Here is a 12,705-nt window from a genome sequence, read left to right as displayed (position 1 = left end):
GTTTTTTTGTGGCATTTTTTTTGCAAAACTAGGAGGGTTGGGCCCACAGTTTTGAGGAGGGCGCACAATGTGTGGAAGCTCCCCGGGAAGTCCTGAGGTCGCAATTCATAGATTCCAACCCTCTTTCCCTCCTATTACCATGTGTTTTCCATAGCAGTGACCCATAGGGTTTTGCATTTTCAGTTGCAAGTGAACTATCGGGGGATCCTTTTGATCCGAATAAATGAACAATAGATGCAGTTTCACTAGAAGCCAAGAGTAGTTTCATTTGCAAGTTTTGGATGTTGCCATGAATGTGAAGGAAGTACTAGCGGTGTCTTTAGAGGATGTTTTTATGTTTTCCCAGCTTGGGGTTGTTAGGTCCTGGTCTATAACAATAGCGATTTTTGTCTTGCAAAGGGTTCAAAACTTTTATTTGAAAAAGATATAGACATATATTATATATAGGAATTTGGCCTTTAATATGTGCTTTGTATTTGTGAAGAAAAGATAATCAAACTATGCCTGCAACCTTTATGATTACTGTTGTTCAGTGTGCATTAATAGTTTTCTGTGCATCTTTGAAATTCTGATATAACTATAGAAGTATATGCTTAATACTTTGTCGATTAAACTATTTTTTTGCACTTGTTATTTGGTGGATGCATGGTGTATATTACTTTCTGTTAATTTTCTTTTGGTTATATCTTGATCAATATTCTAGGCATGTAAATTGTTGAATGTGCCTCAGAATGGCATGTATATGAAATTATTTGTGCTTCTTAGTACATTAAAATTAGTTCAGTGTATCACTTTAAAAATAAGTTTTACTTTTATGTTTCTTTCTTTCACTTTTCTCCCCTTCAATGATCAAAGAGCCGACTTCTAAAATCCTGGAGGTCACTTAGAGAAAATGTGTAGGTCCCCCTTCGCTAAGTATCCCATAAGGCTGTATTCCTAAAATAATTTTTAGTGATCAATAAAGAGCATCTACAAATGCCTAATTATAGTTTTGGTTAAGCATAATACACAAATTTTTCATATTATACCTTATACTGATCTATTCCACTATTTTGCTCTGATCGGGAGCATAATTCTCTAATTTGCCCACGTGAAAATGCACACAATCGATCACCAACACCTTTTGCATTCACACCACACTGAAATTATCAAATATATTGCTTATATATATCCACAACAAGATATTAGATCAAACACATGTCGACTTCAAGAACACTTAACATATTATGAAATGTGTACATACTGCTAGCTAAATCCGAAATCAAAATACCAATGTGGACCAGATCAATTGTCCAGACATTGCTACAACCATCAGAATAAACACCTGGACCATAAAAAAATAATCACCAATTGATCTACATAATCTGCATAAGGATTATCCACACAAGTTGGTTGCCCTGCATTGATAAACTGAAAACCAATACACTAGAGCTTCTAACTCGAACATAAATCATCACTAGAGGCTAAAACTCTAGAATAAGGTTGTCCATACATCCATCAACCTACAACTAGATCTGCAACACAAGATGATAACTAGAGAGGATGTATCAACCAAAATGCACAACACTATCAGATGCTTTGTTCTAGCTTGCCAAACTTGAATCAATCTTGAATCTGACTTCCGGTAGGATCACATATAGCAATGCGGATGGGTGCACTGACTTGGGTTTCCATCAATGACAACACCAGATAACCTATGTAGTGTCTCTTTCCAACAATCTTTCTATAGTTTGATGTGTTTTCCTAGCGGTTTTAGGTAGTTGCTTAATATTTTGGTGTACTTGTTTAATTCTGGCACATTTATCACTATTGTTGTGTATCTGTTGCCTAATTATGAACATTTGTCACCTTTTGTTATGCAACTACTTATTATTGCACATTTTCAACTTTTTATGATGCCTTTGACCTCTATTTACCTGCACATTTTATCTTTGTTCCCATGCATTTGATATGAATACCAACAATTTTGAATTCTCTTACTCCACATTTAATTTGTTTGTTTGTGCTTTTGATATATGTTTCTTTACATTTCCCTCCAAAGAGTTTCTAATAGTTATTTATCTTTTAAAATCCTAAACAATTGGGCTATCTAAGTTTTCAATTTGTCACAACAAGTAGTTCACCAATACCTACTTCATTACCAACCATTCATAGGGTCTTTTGCATTCATCAAGAACAAAAGTTGTCTTTGGTCCTCTTTGTCTTATTTTGCCTGTTGACATTACTAGGTGATCTTCATTCTTTAGGATATATCATCCCTGAGTAGGTGATCATTTTAGCCCTCTTGAGAAGGGATAGCTTGATTTGGGGTTCATCATCCCAGGTTGTTAGTGACCCCAGATCATAAAATTTTGGCTATTTATTACAGTCCAAACTCAGCCTTGTCATCACTTTGTCCTACCTCAAGACCGTAGTGATTTTTTTTACTTATTTTTATTACTAAGAATTCATATAACATTTTCTATCGTTTTGTCAATCTAGAGTCACCGCCCTATCCATAACGTTTTTTTCTAGTTGCATAGAATAAAAAAATATTTTTGTATGGTCCAAACTAGAGGCCCAATACACAAAGAAATGGAACAAAAAAAGACCTTAATGACCCTTTTGGTGAGAGACTCCTTATGAATGATGTGTCCCTATATGATAACAAGACAACACAAGAAGAAATTAGGCAGACACTAGAAGGCCACTATATATGGTGAAAAAAAATGATGATGATAAACTATTGCAAAATCACAAAGAGCCAACCACAAGAAAAACCCTAGTTCTACTATAAAGCATTCACCATACACCAATGAAGAAACCTAAGAACATGCAAATCGACAAATAATATGATAATACCATTCACATGCCAAGTAGGGTTTGATCTCCATTGTCTCCTATCTCCATTGATCTTGTTTGTTATATTTGCTCTCAAATTTTTGTATTATGCACAAGAGCTCAACAAATAACATATTATGGTTGTAAAGTCTCTTGATTGCATAAATATTGTTTGATTAGATTAGGATTGTGAGGATACATGAATTCTCTTATATTGAAGACACTTCAAAAAGTGGAGGGATAAGATTAAGAGGTGAAAGAAATAAATGGTCAGCTAAGTAAAAGAAATAATAAAATAATGAAGGGTGTAGGTAGAGGAAAATTAAGAAATAAATGACATGTGTCATTGAAGGGAAAAAGCTAATGAAATAATTAATTAAATAAAAATTCATTTAATTAATAAAAGAAGTGGGACCAATTAAATAAATAAAATATTTATTTAATTTAGGGAAAAGATAATTTAAATAAATAAAAATATTTATTTAAATAAGGAAAGGCTAGAAAAAAATATTTATTGAAATAAGGAAATGCTAGAAGAGGATTAATGAATTAATTAAATAAATAAAAATCTATTTAATTAATAAAAGGCTTAGGATAAAATAATTAAAAAATAAAATATTTATTTAATTAAACTAGGACAATTTTAGGTGCCTACATCCACAATTTCAATAAACTCCTTACAACAGTGTTGAATTTAGATCCAAATTGTTACTTCTTAAGACTTGCCCAAAAAGGGGCTAAACTATCCTCCAATTTCAATGTGTCAAAATTAAGGGATACCAATAATATAAGTGATGTTAGTGCATGTAAATGTTGGCATTAAGAATGAATTGATTATGTGTTGCATTGATGTTTTGTCATTGATGTCAACACTAGTTGTTATGGTTGGTTATCGACATACAGGTTTTGGTTACCGGTAGAAGATCTAGTGTTACCGACATAAGAGACTATCTGTTGGACACTTCCGATATGTTTGGATCCATGGAGTATGTTTGATTTTATGTGTTACACGCTTCTGGAGCATGTTTTGGTTAGTTGGTATTGACTTGGTAATCGGATGCTATCATACACTCTTGTAAACCCATACTGACATTGGTTTAAGGTTTAACCGACATAGCTTTCACTGAGGAATCTTGACAGTATTCATAAGTGGTGTTGGTGTGGCTTCTATATGGATTTCAAGATTCTGAAGATGTTCTTTGATTGTGCTTCAACTACTTGAAGACATTTCTTTGGCATGGTGGACCCAGAATAGGTCTAGTACCTATCTAGGTTATGGACCGGTATCATGTTAACGTGTACTCTACACGTTATCGGGATGTTTCAGGATGTTCTATGGATTGGTTATTGTTGTTTTGGTCTTAAGTCGACATGGCATATCATTGTAATATGGATTTATGTATTGATCTTATTGTAATATCTTATAGGTGGCCGACCTAATTGGTTTAGGCCTTAGGGTTGGTATAAAATGATGTAAGATCTCATTGTAGATCATGGGGAATATGTGTCATGGTCTTGGAATGCGATATATGTTGGCAAAATGGATGGATTGATTATGTGTTGTATTGATGTTTTATCATTGATGTCAACACTATCTATTATGGTTGGTTAGCGACAGACAAATTTTGGTTATCGGTAGAAGATCTAGTGTTACCGGTAGAAGAGACTATCTGTTGGACACTTCCGTCATGCTTTGGATCAGTGAGGTATGTTTGATTTCATGTGTTATATGATCCATGAGCATGTTTCGGTCAGTTGGTATTGGCTTGGTAATCGGATGCTATCATACACTCTGGTAAACCCTTACCGGCACTGGTTTAAAGCTTTACCGACAGAGCTTTCATTGAGAAATCATGACATGATGCATAATTGGTGTTGGTGCAGCTTCTTCATGGATTTCAACATGCTGAAGATGTTCTTTGATCATGCTTCAATCGCTTGAAGACATTGCTTTGGCGTGGTGGACTCAGAATAGGTTCGGTATTGATGCTCTGTAAAAAGGGAAGGTTAGTCAATGATAACAAAACACAAACAAGAAGAAAAGCCAAATTGTTAGTGTCAGAAATCATAAACAAAATACTTTCCTACACAAGCATATCAAAAGAGATACCAAAAGCATGACAGAATATCTAACTAGGAAGGTAAATATGATGAGGCATCTCCAAATGCCTCCTAACATGCTCTTGGCTTCTTCTCCTTTGTTCCTCTTCTCTCCAAGTTCCAAAATAGTGTAGCTCTCAGCAGCTTTTTGCACTATGGATTCTTATGGAGGTTTGAGATTGAAGTATTTTCTCTAAATGTGAATAAAAAGCTAATACTACGCTATTGATACTAAAATGATTTATTTAAACCAAAATGACAAGATATTAGTTGATTATGCTAAAATGCTCTCTCAAAATGCCTATAGCTTAAATGCATACAATTTTTCAGGATCTGGATTATGAAGAAATGAGCTCTATTTATAGGAAAAATGGAGCAATGGATGGTTGAGATTGAGCAATCTTAACAAGGGTCAGGATTGAATGATTTCAAATCCATGTGAGGGCTTTCAACTCAATCCCAGGATGACAAGTGTCTATGTGAGATAGGTTGAGAGGAGAGGGAATAAGCATTAAATGCTTGACATGACCTTGGGAGTTAAGGTTAAGGTTAGTTGAATGAATAAACTCTTTATTCAAAGAATAAAGCTTTTATCCCAATGGATAAATTCTTGTGCAAAGGCAAAAGGGATAAACATGGTCAAAGCAATAAATGCTTGAGGAGACACATACATGCAAGTTGAAATAACTATAAATGGTTATGTAAGAGCCATTAATGGTCATGTAAGAGCCATTAGTGGTTTTGGAAGACTTTGGAGGTTAAATTGTTGAACACACAAAACATTAAATGTTTTTCAAAGACTTTGAAGTCTTTGAGAAGTGACTTTATGTTTCTTAGGAATGTGACAATAATTAGGGGATGGATTAGGCTAATTAGGAAGGGGTTAGAAGAATCTAAAGGGGGTTAGATTTGCAAGTGGATTTGGTGGGTGAGGGAAAATAGGATTTTATTAAAATAAAATTAATTTATTTCAATTTGTGTGTGCAAGTTGCATTTGAGGAAAATGCATGTGGGGGAGATAAATGATTTAAATAAATGTTAATTTATTTAAAAGAGGAAAAATGGGGATTTAATTAAATAATTAAATTTTATTCATTTAATTGATTATGAATTTAGTTTAATGAATTAATTAAAATAAATTGAATAATTTATTTAATTAATAGGAGAATGTTTTGAAGATGAATTAATTAAATGTTAATTTAATTAACTGATGGCTAGTGTATTTTTAATCAAATAAATAGCAATTATTTATTTAATTAAGCTGGACAGATTTGTGTGACTACATTTGCCCCTCTTTGAGATGGTGCGATTTTATCGCGTCGTTTCAAAGAAAGAAAAACTGGTGTGAAGAAATGCCCCATAAAATGAAAATTTAATGGGTGGTATGCCCCCTCGAGAGATTGGCTGAATTTTTTTGAAAAATCGGGCGATCTCTCGAAAAAGAATGAAAATTGGTAGGGTGGTAGAAGAGAAGAAGTTGAGCAATACTGGTGAAAAAAAAAAGAAATCGAAGAGAAAATGAAGAAATGGGGGGCTCGGGAAGTGCATGGGGATCATGGCGGTGAGCGGGAGAAAAGTTACGGTGACAACGAAGGGTTTAAATGGGGAGAAAGGGGTGAAAACAAGATCATTTGTAACCACGACCATTGTGAAGCTAGAGCTCTGATAGTGACCTTTTAGAGAAGCAAGCAGTAGTCAGGATGCCGGTACCAGTAGCAGAGCACCAATTTGAGCAAGTCCGACGATTCCAGCGGCCAGATGACTACGGACCAACAGTACGCAAATTTGAAATTTTGATTTTTATGCATTTTTGTCATGTTTTTTGCTGAGTCTAAGTTGAGTTGGGACAATAGCGCTGAAACTATGTTTTGGCGCTATTGTCCAATTAACTAGCGCTTTTGTGCCGCAATGACGCTATTGTGGTGTTGTTTGAGCGCTTTTGAAAATTTTAGCGTTATTGTAGGCTTGTTTAGGCGCTTTTGTTGGATGAGCGCTATTGAGGGGTCAATTGAGCGTTTTTGTGTTTAAGTAGCACTATTGTATAGCTGTTGTAGCGCTTTTGTATTTTTAGCACTTTTGCATAGCTGATTAAGAGCTTTTGTTAGGGGTTTAGCGCTATTGTAGAGAAGTAGCGCTTTTGTGTGAATAAATCTCCCGATGTCAAGGATAGATGGATAGGGATGTGAAGTGGGAGTTGTTTTGAACCATAGCAGCCTGATGAGACTTAAGTCATTTTAGGATAAATGCCTATTGAAGTCTAGGTGTGCCATGATTGCTTACCTATTGAGACCCGAAGATACTTGATCAAAGTATCTGTTGATAGTCTTAGGTTTAAACTTAAGAAAGTTTGAAAACAAAACAATTGATGATGATTGATTGATGCCCGTGTGCAGGAGGATCTACCCGTGTTACAGTTACGTGAGAGACATCCAGCGACACAGGGGTTGTGGGATCGGCTGACAGAGGCCGAGATCAATTGCATTGCAGTGACTGGTTTATACGATGTGATGCATATGCCCGTGATTCGGATGAATCACGAATTGATTATCTCTTTAGCAGAGCGTTGGCACAGTCAGACATGCACATTTCACCTTGTGCAGGGGGAGATGACAGTGACCCTGAAGGATGTGTGGTGCATCCTGCATATTCCGATTCAGGGGGAGCTAGTCACATACAATAAATCATGGGGGACTCTAGCAGTACAGAGATTCTTTGATGATGATGTGTTCATTGATGATGGCTCCATTGCTTGGGAGGATATCGCTGCATTATACAAGTCTTTACCAGCAGTTTTGTTAGGAATTGTAGGAGGACTACTGTGCTCGGATAGGCGATCACATGGTCTGGCCGTTGGTTGGCGGTAGGTGATCAAGATGATGATTACAGAGGGGACCCAATTTTCTTGGGGATCGTACGTGCTGGCGCACCTATATCAGGAGCTGCATGAGGTGGTATACCGCAGGAGGGGCTCATTAGTAGTGGGAGTGACGCTGCTACATATTTGGGGGTGGGAGCACTTACCAGTGACTCGACTAGTGAGTCTCAGATTTTGAGCAGTGGATCATCCGTATATGTTTATGTACAGCAGTATGATGAGTTAGCCCCACCTGGGGAAGTTAGAGTGGTGGCGGCGGGCATTGGATGATCTTGATGCAGTGATATGGAGACCCTATCTAGAGTGCGAGCCCTGGGATGATGATGCGGAGGCACTACCGTATGTATTTATGACCCGATTCCTCATTGGGAGGACCTCGTATCATGTCGAGAGACAAGTGTTAGGTAGAGTGATGAGGCAGTTTGGGCGACAGCAGGGACTACCTAGGGGATCAGGGGAGTATGCTAGAGTGGTCCGAGAGAGATATGCATGGAGGCTAGTACTTCTGTATGATCAGGCACTGGCAGAGTTTCAGATGTTGCAGGTGAGACCTTGGGATATACAACCGAGGGTGGTGGATGCAGGGGTATCAGATGAGTATACGCAATACATGGCGGCTCATCCAATTCTTTAGATATCAAATCCGGTGGAGCCGATGCCCAATTTTGAGGATGATAGGGGATGAAGATGGAGGAGAGGGGGGCGAGGACCTATGGTAGCTGGACAAGGGAGAGGAGATGGTGGAGATGGAGGAGGGGATGGAGGAGGAGGGTGGGATGGGGGAGGTGGTGGACGAGGTGGTGGAGGTGGAGGAGGTGGTGGATTGGGCAATCGAATCCAGCGGAGAGGGAGAGGCGGATTGCCACTACGGATATCATAGGGACCGTTGATGCAGGGAGGAGTTAGATTGGGTGGGAGAGGTATGGAGAGGGAGATACCGATGGATAGAGGGGAGAGAGACACTAGAGAGGGATATACCAGTGAGGTAGCTATGAAGACAGGAGAGGGATCAGGTGGAGATATGCGGGAGCGATTGATAGCACATTTGCAATCTTGACTTGAGGCATTCAAGACACGGGCGGAGGATTTGGAGGTGGAGGTTGCAGCTAGAGATGTGTAGCTATTTGCACGAGAGTCAGAGCTGACTGTAGTGCTGCACGAGAGAGATTGGGCCATGGACAAGGTGATCCAGTTGCAGGAGAGAGTGAGGGTTTTGGAGGGAGTATAGGGATAGGGGCCATCTATGGAGGCATTGGCGAGGGAGGTATGGAGAGCAGGTGGAGAGGTTGATTATTGGCAGGGCCTATATGAGCAGGTGGTACCATCTAGTCAGTGAGCACTGAGCTATTCATAGATGTGACAGGCCAGATCAGAGTGATCCCAGAGGATGCAGAGCAGTGGGGGTGTGATGGGTCCTCTACAGAGAGACATGTTAGGGGGTGCAGGAGCTAGTGGGGGATTGATGGGGCCTCCACAGAGAGATAGATCAGGTGGTGCGGGGACAAGTGGTGGAGTAGGTGGCGATGGTGGTGCAGCATCTGGTCAGAGTGGTATCTGAGAGAGCATTTTGCATTTATGTATTTTATTTTTGGACTATGTCTTGGATGGCTCTTGGTAGCCATTTGTAGACTTCATTGTACTCTGATACATGAGATGATATATATGAGGAGATCCCATATTTTTTATGATATGCATTTGATATGTATGGATGTTTATGCAGGATGGTGATTTTATGAGTTTATGCTTAGATGGATATGTGTATATGTATGCATTTATGAGATGATTCCTATATACATGGTGTTATGATGATTTTTGATTTTTGATACTAACATATGAATGTAGGTTTATACATGTGTGCATGTTTTTTTTTATGTAATGCCATGATGATGATGTATGTTCATGATGATTTATGAACAGGATTTTGGTGTTTCCTGTTTGATATATTCAAAATGATGCATGCAATATTTTGAATGAATGGTTAGATAATGATATGCAATGATGTTAATGCAAAGAATGAATGGTTTATGTATGGATATGCATCTAGATGTTTTTAGATGAATGTAATATGGATAAACAAAATGTAAAGTACAAATGTTTATATGATGATGTCTAAACGAATGCATATGTATAATGGATATATAAATGGTATGAACCAATGTTTGGAGACAAATGGTTTTATGATTTTAAATGCCTAAATATGATTAAGTAAAAATGATAATGTGATGATAATGCAACTTATGGTTTAATAATTGCACCTTAATGCAATTTAAAAAAGGATAATGTAAATGCAATGTAAATGAATCCTAAAATGAGCATAATAAGACACTTAATAATGGATGAATGCATGCACCTGTTAACTAAGGAATAGATAAATGAATGTATGCAATGATACATGATAAAGGATGATAAAGAATGATAAAATGATAATTGATAACTGACACTAGATGAATGCATAGTAAATGGTTAATACAATCAAGGACAATTTGATCATATGAATGAATCTAATCATCATGTTTATGCAATGATGCAAATGATATAAGAAGACTAATGCCAATAAATTAAATGAACTATATGCAATTTAATTAAAAATGACATGAATGTACTTGATGCAAAATGAAACTAAATGTAATGATGATATGACCATGATGAATGCAAGGTTTTTTACACTTTGCATGATGTATTGATGATGTATCAGAGTACTCGGTCGTGATTGTATCCAAGACCAGCTCAATTTTTACATAACTATTCATATTAACCTTGCTCATATTTGCATACAAATCATACATATGAATGAGTGAATGGATGGGTGATATGCAATGGAATGTAGTATATAAACAGATGAGATGAAAATGACGATCCATAGTGCTTTATTTTCATCATTGAGCTTTAAAATGTTGTAAGAAAATACAAGCAACTTGACATAATGATTCAAGATGACCTGAGTAGTTCTTACATGGATTTTGATATAGCAAGTTAATACAAATGACTTGATTTAATGGGTCAAGTCGACCAGAGTATTGCTTGTGAAACAGACAAGGATCATCTCCGTTTATGCATGACTTGGATCATCCTCCTTGATCTTGAATTGATCATATCCTGAGACAAGTTCACATCTTAATAAGAGACAAAAACCTTTATCCAAATTGGATGAGGAGGAACTAAAGAAGGAGCATTGTTTGGTAAGCAAACAGTATGTACATAAAGAATAAAGAATATGGATCCTTGGTAATGGTTCATGCTCATATGGTCGAGGTATACGCTGTAGTCAGCAAGCCGTAGTGATCTATGACTGCATTTTGCATAAGATCATGTATCTTAGTGAACTTCCCATGTAGACACCATTAGTACATGCCCCAAAACTTCATTGGAATAATGCACAAACGATACACAAACAATGTTGTAGGAACTTGATACATATAAATGATTGAACTACTCATAAACCAACCAAGTATTTGATAGCTTAACACAATTTTCTTGTCAAAGAAAATGTCATTTTTGTCTTTGTTTTGGTAAGGAAGGATGCATCCTTGTTGAAGACAGTTTTGAGTGTTGATGTTGATTATTTGGTTAATTTGGAGAAGTGATCATCATGCAAGAATTGTTCAATGTTTATTTTGTATCTACTTGGATGAGTATGTACAATGTGTTGCCATGTTTTTGTTTGATTTTTTGATGTTTTATCATGTTTTTGGATTTTGTGATGATTGTTTTGAATGTTTTTGGTTTTTGTGAGATAGTTTTCTAATGTTTTTGGTATTTTGTGAGATAGTTTTGAATGAAGAACTTAATGAATCACAAGACAATGTAGAATCCACTTCCATCAATAGGTTAAGGACATTGCCCCCAGTTTAGACATGACTATGAAAAAGCAGGATGCAAGACGCGTGCAATACTTTCTTGATTGCAGATTTATAACAAGCCATGGTTTTGGACGGATGAATGTATGTATGAAGTAGAATGTGATTGCAACAAGTTTGAAAGACAATGGAGCCATAGCCTTTACGAGTGGTTCCTGTTTGCCAGGTTTTCACCATTGTACTTACCCAAGGTGCCACCGGAGTGGTTGTTCACCGTTTGGATGCATGATTTTTCTTTACTCTTTTTGGTGTTTTTGTATTTTCTTTAGGTCATTTATATGGATGTTTTTGGTATTTTTTCTAGTATATATGGGAGCCTGATGCTCTGTGCAGCTTATGTATAAAACCGTTTGAGGTGCATGATGTTGATCAGATCTGCTAGCGGTTCTCCTTCTGAAGTAGCCAACTGATATGCCCCGGACCCAAATATAGCAGTGATAACATATGGACCCAGCCAATTTGATTCAAAATTTCCCTGATGTTCTTAGTTAGGTTGGTTACGAGGATTTTATCGAAGAACAAGATCACCTACCTTGAACGTACGAGGTCTAACTCGATGATTATAGCTTCTGCTCATGCGTTGTTGATAGGCCTTAAGGTGATTGTATGCAACTTGTCGCTTCTCATCAAGTAGCTCTAAGTCTTGAAGACATGATACTCTATATGCTTCATCATCTATGAGATTGTGTAAGGAAACCCGTAGTGATGGTATCTCGACCTCAATAGGTAAAATAGCTTCTGCACCATAGACCAATGAGTAGGGAGTTGCGCCTGTAGGGGTTCAAATGCTAGTTCGATATACCCATAGTGTTGGATTCAATTGAATGTGCCAATCATGACTGGCATCATTGACTATCTTCTTTAGGATCCTTAATATGTTCTTGTTTGACGCTTTGGCCTGACCATTGCCTTGTGGGTAATAGGGAGTGGAAAAGCGGTGTTGGATGTGAAACTTCTCACAGAGCTCACGGACATCTTGATTCTTGAAAGGAAGCCCATTATCTGTGATGATGGACATGGGTACACCATACCGGCAGATGATGTAATTAAGGA

This window comes from Cryptomeria japonica, chromosome 11 (assembly GCF_030272615.1).
Source record: "Cryptomeria japonica chromosome 11, Sugi_1.0, whole genome shotgun sequence".
Taxonomy (NCBI): domain Eukaryota; kingdom Viridiplantae; phylum Streptophyta; class Pinopsida; order Cupressales; family Cupressaceae; genus Cryptomeria; species Cryptomeria japonica.
Note: the sequence above shows the minus strand (reverse complement) of the source record.